This window comes from Sinohyriopsis cumingii, chromosome 15, assembly GCF_028554795.1.
Source record: "Sinohyriopsis cumingii isolate HCF-2022 chromosome 15, ASM2855479v2, whole genome shotgun sequence".
Taxonomy (NCBI): domain Eukaryota; kingdom Metazoa; phylum Mollusca; class Bivalvia; order Unionida; family Unionidae; genus Sinohyriopsis; species Sinohyriopsis cumingii.
This window is the reverse complement of record NC_142975.1, coordinates 37,045,047-37,058,588: the sequence shown is the minus strand read 5'-3', so window position 1 is coordinate 37,058,588 and position 13,542 is coordinate 37,045,047. Positions and strand designations below refer to the sequence as shown.

Sequence of the window (13,542 nt, the reverse complement as noted above, 5' to 3'; positions counted from 1 at the left end):
TCAACGCGTGGTTTCTTCATCGGATAAATTCCATAAACAACTGCGGTCACAGGATACGCTCTGGCATAATATGGTATATCAATCCCAACAAGTACTCCCGGTTTTGAGTCTTTACTTAACAGAACGGTTTTTCCACGAACGCCTCTGGCATCAAGAACAGGGTCTAGTTTGTCTCTGATAATCCACGTTCCCTCGCCGACTCCAACAATAAATTTTATCTGTACGAAATATCTTCTATCGTCGAGATACCCAATTATGTTACGCGCGATTGTATCGTTCATGGTAGCATCAATGATACGGTCACGAGAAATGCTCGCGTTTCCGAGGATAATTTTATACGAAGACCACGTGTGTGCGGCACCATCACGACGAAACTCTTCTTTGGCATTCTTGATAACACCAATTACCTCTGCTAACTCTCTTCGTCGTGGATCAGTGGTTAACCGGTCAAGATCGAATCTAGAACCTGATATGGGTTTTATTCTGGATAGTCTTTCAAAACCCATTATTATAATTAAGACAAATATTTAAATAGACAAATATATTATATGATGAACCAATGCAAGTGGATCAAACTAAATTCATCAGCGCCGTGTAGCAAACCCTGCAGAGGCGAATACTGTGGACAACATGCTCAACAGGTCCGCGGTGGGAGTCTAGGACCGATACCGTGTATCAGATGCGGCATTGGAGTACGAGGAAAAACGCAATTATGTTCAGCGTGTGGTGGAAAACACTATCGAGAACTAAAACGGTATTATGATAAAAAAAATCCAGACTGTGATAACGCTCTCAAATGCGAGCGTGATTACATAAATAAGTTTTCAGACAAATTATGAATTAGACAATGATTTGCTTATAGTATAATGAATCAAGAATTCGTCCGACATCCAACTATTCCAAATTATGAGGCAAACCGAGATGGCATAGTGAGAAACTACAGGCTGAGGAAACAAGTTGGTACAGTTGATAATGCTGGTTATTTAAGATTTACTGTTAGGAAAGGGAGGTATTTATGTCATCGTTTCGTCTATGAGGCCTTGTCATTGATCATATTAACGGGAACAGACTTGATAACAGTATTGAAAACCTTCAAGCGATCACTCAGAGCAAGAATACCATACGAGGAAGAGTTAAATGTAAAACAGCTATAAGAAGAGCAGTGAAATCTGTGAATGTTGAGACTCGTGAAGAAATAATATTTCAATCAATGAGCGCAGCCGGTAGGTATTTCGGTATTTGTCCACCTTCTGTACAGCATGTCGCAGATGGGATCTACAAAACAGCATTTTCAAAGAAGCTCAAACAGAAGATTTCATTCTGTTATATAACTCTTATCGTTGACACAAACGACGATAACTCCTCCGAGAGTGTGTAACGCTTTGCAGAGTTGTCGTTGCTGGTCAGAGGATTTGCTCCCCCTAAGAAAGCCACCTTGATAAAATATTTTATCGAGTTCATAACATGTAATCATTTATTTACCGTAGAATATATATTTTTTTACAAACAATATCCTCGTTTTACTGAATATATCCGACTGTTTTGCTCTTCTGTGCTTGTTATATGACCGCGCTTAAGAAAACATACAATTAAAATATTTTAAACAAGTCCCGCCCACTGCTAGAGCGAATTTCCAACTCGCAAGTAACAGTTGGGTTATATACGAAATCGCTCCCTAAGACCTTTGGGTCGATCGAAAGTCAGCACGCGCAAGCAAAACCATAAATTTAATCCGCCAATGGCGGGTGTCTTTTGTGCACCATCCAATGGTCGATTCAATGGATGGTTTTGCTCTGCTGCTGACCGTAGAAAATGACCCACCTGTGTATGTTTGTGTCGTCATAGGATAAGTTAGGATAAGATTACATGTTCATTGTGCCTTTACTTGCTGTCATACTCGAATCAGAGGTTAAAGGTTGTCTGTTCTGTACCGTCTCTTAGGATAAGATTACATGTTCATTGTACCTTTGCTTGCTGTGATACTCGAATCAGAGGTAAAGGTTGTCTGTTCTGTACCGTCTCTTAGGATAAGATTACATGTTCATTGTACCTTTGCTTGCTGTGATACTCGAATCAGAGGTAAAGGTTGTTTGTGTTGTCAAATAAATGTTTGCCGGGCCTGCTAGAGAACTCGATCCTAGAAGCCAGGGCTGTCTCGTCTTGTAAATAAATGTGCCTCTGAGTCACTTGGCAGTCAGAGGGGTCCGTCCTTAGGATAAGTTACGTGTTATATGTTTGTCCTTGTCAATTCACTAAACACGTCCTCTTGAGCCTATAGAACGTTATTTGACGATCTAGAGGCTCTTGCAGGGGATAAAGTGTTTCGTGTTACATGTTGTATTGTCATGTCGGAAGCAGTCCTCGTGGGGTTCTAGAACGTTATTTGACGATCTAGGCCCTTGCAGGGGATAAATGTTTCCGACTGTCTCGTTTTGTTTTGGAAAGCTAGCGTTTCTCATGCAAAGTGTTTCTATTAAAAATATAAAAATATATAATAATATGAATCACGAAAATATAAATACCATACTTGTTGAAATTAAAGAATTACAACAGCGAGGTTTTAATATTTTACTAGACACTGAAACAATTATGTCAGATTTTGAATCCTTGAATGAGCTATCACGCTTGGGGAAGAACAATCTCCCTGCTCGTTATAGGTTCATTAAGGGTTTGCAAGATCGTGTTTACAGATCACTTGCTGGGATAACTGAAAATCAGGTATCTGAATTTATTCCACTGTGCCGTGCAGTTGAGAAGATTCGTCTTGGATTGTCACAAGAGTATGAGACTCGAAAATTAATTAGCACCAGGGTGAGACGGTTAAAAGGTTATATAAAGAATCTAGACACGGAAATGCCTTGCATTTCTGACAAAAATACTAGTGTTTCTGACTACGAGGCCGACAAGGAAGTATAAACCGCATAGCGTGTGACTCACAGCACAAAGTGAAAGTAGAACCTGAGAACGCTAGCGCCCCCCCCCCCCCGCTTGGAGTGTAAAGCACATTTCCACGGGTAAAAAAAAAAAGTGTATTATTTTTTTTGCCCTTGGAAACTCAAAGAGTTTCTCAAGTGAAGGGCGCTTTCAGATTTTCAGGATTTGCTTAAGCGTTTCAACATCAATACAGGAATGAGAATAGTTCATAATCTGTTCTCGTTGACACCAAACTATGATCATATGATTTTGCTGTAGCTCTGTTAATTGTGACGGAGTTAACAAGAAGTCTTCGTCACCATACACGTCAATAACTATTTTAACGGGGAAATACTGTTCTGGGAATGTCTGTATTTGAAATGCGGTTTTTATTGCCTCGTAAAGAATTTGCTTATCATGAATATGAACTCGTGCATGAATGTACTCGGGTTGATACATTATACACAACCGTTTTTTTTTAAATGCGTGCTAGCACTTTCAACGATAACTTATGCTGGTTTTGATAGGGTATTTGCACGATAAAATGACGAAAATGGATCAGTGCAAAAAAAAAAACTATTATAAATATTATGGATCCCTTGACTTAGGACTTCACCAGTAAGTTTATACTAACAGTCTCGTCACGCAGGTCCAACAAATTCCCCCTCTGGTCGGTGAGTTTGAAATTTATCGTTGACAACCACGGGTTATGACACCGTAGATAGACCGGATTGATTGGTTCTTGCACAATCAGAAAACCAGGGGGGTCTCTTGGTGTGAACGTATACAGGATAAACCCCTGTTGTGCCGTCGTAGTATCTGATGCGCTGTAACTGCCATCGATGACGTCACATACAAGATTGACCGCAATAACATCTGTGATATTTACGATCCCGGGTGAGATGTGTCTGCCATCGGATGCTGTACTGTTGTCGTGCTTGAGAATAACAGGTTGTGGTTTTATTCGTTCGTACGCGGCAAGAATATCTTCGAAAGATTGATCGATGAGATCAGAGACTGATTTTCTCAGCTCGGGCACGTTATATCCAGGAAATTTAAAATCTGAAATATCATTCACTTGAATACCATATTTAATTGCAAAATCTGCTCTGGCTATCTGTCTATAATTATCATCGATATAGTCTTTAAGATCCAGTAAAGCCTGAATTATTCTTAGATTTATAGTTTCCATGGCCGATGCGAGTTTGTTTAGTTTTTCTATGGTTGTGATAATATTATCACGCGGACTTGTTAAATCAGAAATATAATCTTGGAAATATACTCGCAGGAGTTGTAGCTGTTGTTTATGTACTAGATTGATCGGAATAAATAATTCAGATTCTATATCATCTAGACGGTAAACACGGAGCTCCTGCCCCCCCTTAACACGTGGAGCTTCTATACTCCAAGTATCGGGCATTAAAGTACTTTTTCTTGCTAGTAATTGATCTGCAAGGAGTAAATAATAATTGTACTCGAGGTCGTGTAGTGCTTCTTTATAGGTCATAAAATCCGATTTTTCAGGTTTTGGTGGACGAGGTTTAACCTCGGGGGCCTTTGGCCATCCTAATAATGTTCGGATTGAGCTGTTATAAATATCCACGGCGTATCCTGGCGTTGAGATTTCAATGACCGCAGACAGCGTTGGTTCATGAGCTGTTATAGATATTTTGGCTTCCTTGCCGGTGATTCGTTTTATTTGGCGTTGTATCTCATTATTGATTTCTTCGATCTGATAACTCCCAGTGGGAAGTGTAATTGTATTCCAGTCAAGTTCACCCTGTTCGCCGGAGTCGGCTTTGCTTTTCCCGAACACGAATGAATTATTTGGCTGCAGACCACCAAATGATGCCGACCTAACATTGGGCCAGCTGTGATACACACTGAGCTTTGCTAACGCGATTTCACTCACTGGAATTGGAGTTCGAAAATTAATACCGAATTCTGGTGTCGTCGAGGACACTGAGATCATTGTGGTCCTTACCGGTGTTGTGTTTGTAACTATTTGTTGAAGCAGTTCTATTGACATTATTTATTTGTTTAGTTTTCAAATAGTCATTGTACGCATCTGACATTAGTTTGAATTCAGAATCTGATATCGTAGCGTCGCTACTTTGCACGTCTAACGATGATGATATCAGCGATGATAATTTCTGATATGCGGTCGTGGCTGTATTTAATTTTGTCGTGTAATCGTGTAATTTTGTGTTAGCACATGATGATATTTTTTTTGCTATGATGCCGAAAACTCCAGCTGTTGTTGTGGCCGCGGAAACACAGATCGTGGCGGCGACTGCTGCAGTTACCGGAGTGACCGCTGATAGTATTGCTCCAGCAGATGCAACAACGGCAGATACTGAATAAACCATAATATCCAGCACTGTTATGCGGCGCTTGTATTTTTTTACTTTTTGACTAGTTACTTCGATGACAGTTTTTAACTCAGATTGCCACTCACGGACTTGATTGTATCGATATTGTTGAGCATCTGGCGTCGTTGACATTATTCAATTACGCGGTAACCAATTGAGGCGTTGCAGCGACGAATTCCAAACAAAACCAGTAAGATGTTGCTGTTAAACTATCGTCCTCGGCTTCAAGCATAAATGTTTCCTCGGTTCCGCTGTTTAGTATTACAGTGCAAACCCCGGAATACTTATCGGTGGAATGTCTCCAAGGATATGTTGTGAAGATTTCAAATTTAGCGGCTGAAAACACAGACAACCTGTAAACACCGGTGGCTGTTGCTGTATATTTGATAGTGTTATTTTGTCGTGACCATGTTGCGAATCCCGATGATACCGTGAATACGATGTTGGTGATATGCCCCGGAGTAACTCCAGTGGGAACTTTAATCAAACTGGTTTTGTTAACGATATCAGGAATACCCGATACGATATCCTGCTGTGTTTGTTTGATCGTGTTAATGTCGGTCTTTACATCAGCGAGTTTTACATCGACGACTGGAGGAGTCCCAAAGAACTTATCCACGACCTCATCAGTTTTTACGAAGTTTCTTCGAAATCTTGTAAACGCGCCCACGTGAACATCATGCTCTGCACGCAGCGTATTTAGTTTACCGTTGACGATGTCCACGTATTGTTTGTTTGACGCATCCTGGTCGGATTCGGGATTCGCTAACGCGGTTATTTTGTTGCCGCTCATGCTGAGTTCGCCTGTCATCGTGTCACCGGCTTTTTTCACACATTTATCAACACCTTTATCAATACTGTCTTTGATGCTTGCGATTGATATATTCGAGTCCTTGATCCGGCCGCCATCACTAAATGCAACGAATTTATCCTTGGTAGCTCCAAGAACTCTGCGAATTATATCATTCCACTTAATGTTGCTCGTTCTTAGTTTTCCTTGCCTGTCTTGGAAAATAGCAACTTCATCTGGGTCAACTCCAGCTATATTCAAAAGATTATCGACTTCATCTTTGGTCGCATATTTTGAGAGATCAGCATCTGTGCTTGGTTTACCTCCTCGTGTGAAAGGTCTTCCGTAAATATCCACCATTATTCTTATTGCTGTTTTTCAAATGCTAGCATTTCTCGATGCGGTATATTCATACACTACTTTATGAGGAGGAGTTGCTGGATTTCTTGAGATTGCATCAAGAACATTTAAAACCTCCCTCCCACAAATGGGCGGATCAATTAATGTTTGTGTTGGTAACGTCGACTGCCACACTGGAACATTAGAAAATCTGCTGACATACTTGAGAAGCTCAACTGGCGGTGCTAAACCGTACGAATCAAAATAGATAATTCCACGTGGATCGATCGCGTAAGCAACCCAGTGAGTTCCCGGACCATCTTTGTTGTCGAGATTGATAATGCCAGTTTCTGGATTATTCGGTCGTTGCGGTAATTGATCTCGCATAAATACGCCTCTGAAATGTTTTACACGCAATTTTTTAACAGCATCGAGTAAATCAAAATTGCTCAACGGCGTTAGAATTTTTTTGGATACCATGATGGTGGAGTTCCTGGTAGTCTTAGACCGCGTCCCTTTTTTTTCTTGTATCCTTTTCCCGTTGCCTTTTTTAGTGCCATTCCAGCTGCAGTTCCAACTGCACCGAGTGCTGCGGCTTTTGCTACGGCTGGTGCTGCCGCGGCAATCAACGCCGGTATTGCTGCGAGAAGAGGAAATATTCCACCGGTTTTAGTCATGTCCTTGATAGCTGCAGCAGAGAAATCAAGTCGGACACCGGTTTTTGCTGTTAGTGCCTTATTAAAATGTTTAAGCTGAGTATTAGTCAACGACAATTTGTTTGGACCACCAGTAATCTGATCTCGTTTTAGTGTTATTGATGTCCCGCACGTGCTTGCGTTCTTTGATTGCAATTTCTTCGTTTGACCGGAAGTCAAGGTGACATTAACATGACTGTATGACATTATATCCTAAGTTTGATTTTAATTGCGTTACATATTCTCGATTGGAGCGTCGATGACCCTCATTCGTCCGCCAACACCTTCAAGCAGCATTGCTTTATCGGAGAGTATGACAGCAATCGCTCTGTAACCACCAGCAGGAACACCTACACGAGCTCGGAAATGTAGGTCGACAACAGATTGTTTAACCAGATCAAGATGTTCCAGCGAAAAGTAATAAATCGGATATAAACTCATAAAGTCTCGCTGTGATATTTGCAGGCCAGTGTCTACATTAAGGTCGCGCCCCATAAATGACATCAGACGATGATACGCGCGTGCGACACGATGATGTTCGAAATCTATTAATATATCCTCAGATGGCTCCTGATGCCCATTTATTCTCAACGAAACTTCAGAAACTCCAAGTGTATCAAATACCATTGGATTTCTTTCCTGGCTATCTGTTCTAGCACGGTATTGAAATGCAATGAAAATATGTCGTGGTGCTGATACTCCTTGTTGCGATGATATATGCCATGTAAACAACCCACCATTATCACCCTGAATAACGTCTGTGGTTGTTGTTTTCCAGGATAGCAGTGATTTACCGCCCGTGTCCATGAAAGACAACAGTCGTTGTTCTTCGGTGATTGACGGAGACAACACTGGCATCCACAACCACAGTTTAGTTAGTATTACCTGACCAGGGGCAACAGCAGCATCTCGCCAGATAGCGTCATTATCATCAGGTTTTCGCACAAGTACAACTGTGTGTTTGGCACCGAATATGACCTTGTGGACATCTCTGCAGAATCCAAAGATGTGAGACAATGGAATCACACCTGAGAACTCTTCATCTCCACTTAACATCGATCTACGTGTTGCAAAACCCAAATTAAAATTTTCGTTCATCGATGCAACTGCGTCACCGGCATTATTCATTGTTACATTCCTGTTCTCGGGGCTGTCGGTTATATCCTTTGCAAACATCATTGATGGTCCGGCTGATCTGGTGTAATCATCCGAGTATCTCGCCAACCCGAGAATTGTTGTGGCAACGTCGACGTTATCATGAATTGTTTCAATTTCTTTTCCATCTATCATGTAAATAGCGGATTTAAATAACGCCATGATGCCGTTGTTAACAAATCCAACTCGGTCGCCGATTCCGTAGTTAGTGTTATCATTCTTTAAAAGCCTACCTTCAACTTCGATGAAGGCCTCAGCGGGCAAGAAGTATCTACTTGTATCCTGGACCTGTAGTTCAATTCTTCCGCGTTGGTTAGGATCACGTGCTTCATAAGAATAATATTGAAAATCACGTACAGAATCATCTTTAAGTACTGGTTTGGACATATCAAACGCGTCATTGGATTTTCGTGCAAACATTATTATTATTTGTGATGATCTAATTAAAATGTTATCGTCACCGGAAACCACTACCAGCTATCAAATTAGCAGTTACACTATCTTGCAACGCTTTGGAGGTAATTCCTGCTGTTGCGATCTCAGCTAATTTCTGATTTACGGCCTTATTTACTACGCTACTAACATTTGCCGGCATAGCTTCAGTGGATGGTAGTTTTACTGGCACCAACCTCTCGACTGGGTTTTTTTTTCGTATCAGCTGTGCTAGTCGATCCTTGATTGATTGAAATGCTTTCCCGGCAAGACTACCAACAGTGCCAATGGCTTTATCCTTGACAACATCAGCGGCTTTCATCGCGAATTGTTTTGCTAACGGTCCAGCTTTCGGAGCGATTCTTGTGACTAAATCCCTAACAACATCACCGACTCCATCTCCGTAAACAACCTCGTATACTGGTAATCGTGAGTTTACTACTCTGACACTTCTTGGTCTGCGAAAAGAATCGTGTAGTATCATTTTATTTAATTATTGTTTATCTAACTGAATTTGCTAGCAAATTTAATTATTAGTCGCTGTGGTAACCGTCTGCGAGTTCATCAATGAGCCCCCGGTAGATGCTGATATCCATGATGCCACGCTGAAATAGTCTCTGACAGATATCTGCGGCTTCATTTATAATTTCCGGAGAATTGTTTCCGGCACGTCTTCCTCCGATGAGAACTTCCAACCGTGATACATCATCGATGATATTATTAGGGCAGGCAATAAAACCGGATCCTAAACCCTCCCCTGTTGATGGTACAATTCTTGGGGATAAAATGTCTTGAGGCAAACTTTCAGAAGATGTTGTTAAGCTAATTATCGGCGACCTAGTTTGTTTGAATTTTTGGCCCCGCGGACTTCCTTCAGATGCAGCCTCGTATTCACTTAACGGAGTTAGGTCAGGATCTATTGCTCTTCGCCGTGAAGGATATTGTTGTCGTTCTGTGTGTTGCAACGGTGATTTTTCTTCTTGAGGTTGCGATGGTGGAATTTCAAGTTTACGTATAGCATCTACAAGTCTATCGTATTTTGTATCGTCCCTGCTGATTTGTTTTTTATTTTCACGTATACGATACGAATATTTGATAAAATTATCATCTGTCATAGAACCGTGTTCTGGGTTTAAAGACACATCTCTTCTAATCAATCCTAACAGTATTGTCTCAGGTAATTTCTCTTCTGGTACATTTTTAAGAAGTTCAATATAATCCGGCGTAAATCTTTTGGCGGGGTCAGTAATTCTCCCTGTTACTCGCTTACCAGCAGGTACTGACACAACAACTTCATCGGGTGGAGGCGGGGGTTTAAGTCCAGCTGAAATATCCTGTAAAATTTTCCTTTGCTCTATTAAAGCCTCTTTGGTAACAGCTGCGGATTTTTCAGTAGCTTTGGTCACGGGTTTAAATAATTCCTCCGTAGTCTCTGCAAAGCCTTCCCGTGCTTGCTGTCTTAGTTGTAATTTTTGTCTGACACTATCACGGACAGGAAGAAATTTCTGAATTGCTTCGAGACGTTCTCGAGCTAATCTAGTCGTATGTGCTTCTCCAATATTTGCCATTATTTATTTGTCAATGATTTAATTCCGCTAACATAAAAATGTTTTTCCTTGGAAACTCATTTCCCAGAGCAGCAGAGGGGATGGACCCGACCCATGGATTTTTCAATAACGACCCCGCCACGGAAACTGTTTCAGATTTATTGAAGTAACCCAAGTTGTCAGTGCAAACTCAACGAGTTTGTCCCTGGAAACTCTTCGAGTTTTCGGGGGACATTTTTTTTTGTCCTGTATTCTGAATAGAAGGGTTTATTTCGTCGAAATAAGCCCTCTATCGAGGAATAGTTTCCTGGAGGGGTTTATTGTGCAAAAAGTTTCGGTCTGTACAGCCCCTCTGCTGCTGTTCAAAACTTGAACTAGTTTTATATCAATAAGCATTAATTACTAAGTGTCAATAAATCTGGGTTAAAATTATAAGCAAGCTCAGGAAAAAACCCACAGAAGAACTGGAAAGCTAAATAGAGTCCTCAACAACTTTTTAAAAAAAAATATTTATATTTCATAGAAGTGGTCATTTAATTTTCTGCAGGTCGAGTTGATGTCCATGTGAGCAGGCATTGCTAGCTGGTGGAAAAATCTTCCTCAAGATGACCCCTGCGTAATAATCCCAACTGCTTTGATCACCTAGTGTTCAGGGCTGGCTTATGCTATGTGTTATGCTCACTGGAGCAGGCATGTTTATTTTCTGGCATTGTTTACCCAAAGAAGAGAACCAAAACTTGTATTTACTCAAAATAATCCAGTTCTCTTTAGCCATCATTCTTACACCACCATTCAGTCCAAGATATGAAACAAATATGAGAGCCCTTAAGAAATATGAGAGCCTTTAAGAAACTGCCATATTACAACACTACAATTTACTATACAATAAGCAAATTGTTTCTCACAACATGCAAACAGGAGCAAATAAATCACAATAATTGTAGTTGTTTTAAAACCCCTCCACATCATGAAGATCACCTTTGTCTTAGTGCTTCAATGTTGATGTAAGGAAAATACAATTGATCTTTCATAATTCAGTACGTGTTGTTGTTGTTGTGGGGTTTAGCGCCATATTCAGCGCACAATAGGCTATGCATGGCGGCCAGTATTAATGGTGGAGGAAGTACCCAGAAAGAACCACCAACCCATGAGAAGCTACTGGCAAGCTTTCCCACATACCCACATTGGCCAAATCCTGGGCTCAGACCCATGCAGACAGAGTTGAGATGGCAGTGATCCAAAACGGAGTGTGCTTTAGACCACTCGGGGCACCCAATTCAGTTCATGTACATTATAGTAAGCACTACTGCTCTGTTCAAATTATGATTATCTTTTGTTTGGAGCAAAATATGGGACCATGAAAGATACATTTCTTGATCTCGCAACTTGCATGATGCATTGTTATGCAATATTATACGACGAAACAAAACTTGCATAAGATGAAAGTTTTTCAAATAATGTTCAAATGAAAAAGAAAATTGAGAACAATTGTAAAGACCAAGGAAATATATTTGGCATAAACTTCATATTCAACAAAACTATATTAATTTAAAACTTTTAAAAGTTTCCTTATGTTTTAGGAGCAAACAGTCAAATAAGAGACATAATCAAAGTCAGGTTGAGATTAAATCATGTTTTTGGTCTCATTTACATGAATCTGATAACTTGATTTTTCATTTTGCAACAAAATTTGACTTACTGATTATTAATCACTTTTAAGAGAATTTTATTAGGGAATTTCTAATGTGCACAATTATATCATTTTAATGATAAACAGATTTAGCAGTCAGTCAGGTTGTCAAGTGTGCTACCATGATTTTTAAAAGATGTTCTGCCCAAGTGAATTTTAAATGTTCCAAGATAGTTTTGCTGTATGTTTTTGATTTTATAAAACAACATCAATAAATTAAATTAGCACAGTTCTGTTCTAAGCACAGAACTGGCAAAAGCTAGGGCAGATTCCAAACCAAATAAGTTATATTCACAATGTTAATTTGTAGGAGTGGATTTTTAAACTAAAATTCCATTTTCGCTCACAGAAATAAGTGTCCATGCTCATGAGTTATTGTGCATCTATCGGAAGTACAATGTGAAGAGTTGTTAGTCATCTCTACTCCTATACTTGAATTTTATTCAAGATAAGACTATCTTGGCATGAGGTATATACATTATTTCTTCTCTTTTGAAGAACTGAGCAGCATAATGCCTTCCAATATTTAAGTGAAGACATGAAATTGATAATTGATCTATTAAGAGCATGCATACAGTGTGAAATAAAAGGCATGGTTAAAACAAGATGAAGCCTGCACCTGATCAAATGGTGCAGCCAGAATATGCCTAACAAGCTGATTAGAAACTACTGACATTTCTGTTTAGAAGTATTTTTTTAAATAAAATTTTGTAAAGGATGAGAATAGCAATTAGCATAGGAACAAATGATAAATCTGTTACACGGCCAATATGTCAACATATATAAACTGCAGCACCCATCCACTGAGATAACTTTTAATGATGAAAAATCCATTAAGTTGTAACGATAGGCATATCGTAGCCAGTGTATTTTGAATCGCTGTTTTCGTACGACCTGTACTATTAATTTTCGCAAATTGTACAAGGAAAGAATTATGGGTGTGGTAAATATATATTTAACAATTCGTAATGAAGTATTTACATTCAGCACGAATAATTATAAATATGCTTAAACTTTTGTAAACACCCCCCACCCCCCTTACAATTGAAAACAATCTATTTTTAGATAAAACCAGTGTTGTTACATGTGATAGAGCCAACACGTTCCTGTCATAACAATTCAGAAATGTTACAAAAATATATAATTACCAACAATTGCACACTTAAAACTTACGATATGTATCCATTTATGGCGAATTTTAAATCAACAACATGATCAGAATCAATTCTTATCCCAACAAGTTGTCGCTTCCTTCGGCTTCGTCGATTGTGTACGTGATGGAGTCTTCCAACATGTGTTTTGCAACGTGAGTTTGTTTTCACAGTAACGCATTAAGTACGCGTGAAATTGAGGAATTCTGTCATAGATGTACTTTCGAAGAGAATGTTAGAGGTACCGAGAGACGGCAAACTGCGTCGACATTCAGTTTTCTTACTGTAGCTTTAACCATACGCTATTTTTATCAAAGCTTACAACTTTTTTATGTCTTGTGTGCTTCGTTAGTTATAATTTAAACGATGATGTTTTTTTTCCAAAGGTTTAATCTTTTTATTTTACAAGTTTGCTTGTTTTATTGTACCTTTTGTTGCTTTATTAGTAAATTGTTTTG

The 13,542-nt window shown here is 39.6% G+C and overlaps 1 protein-coding gene across 2 annotated transcripts in view; it reads right to left on the bottom strand.

Moving 5' to 3' along the window:
• The window catches only part of LOC149781621 (uncharacterized), a 133,876-nt gene extending 120,655 nt beyond the window's left edge, over positions 1–13,221 (bottom strand). For both annotated transcript variants that reach the window (XM_089935666.1, XM_089935667.1), the window contains exon 1: positions 13,107–13,221. The gene's annotated coding sequence lies outside the window, so the exon portion shown is untranslated. The remainder of the gene's footprint in view (positions 1–13,106) is intronic.
• Between the last annotated feature and the right edge of the window lie 321 nt (positions 13,222–13,542).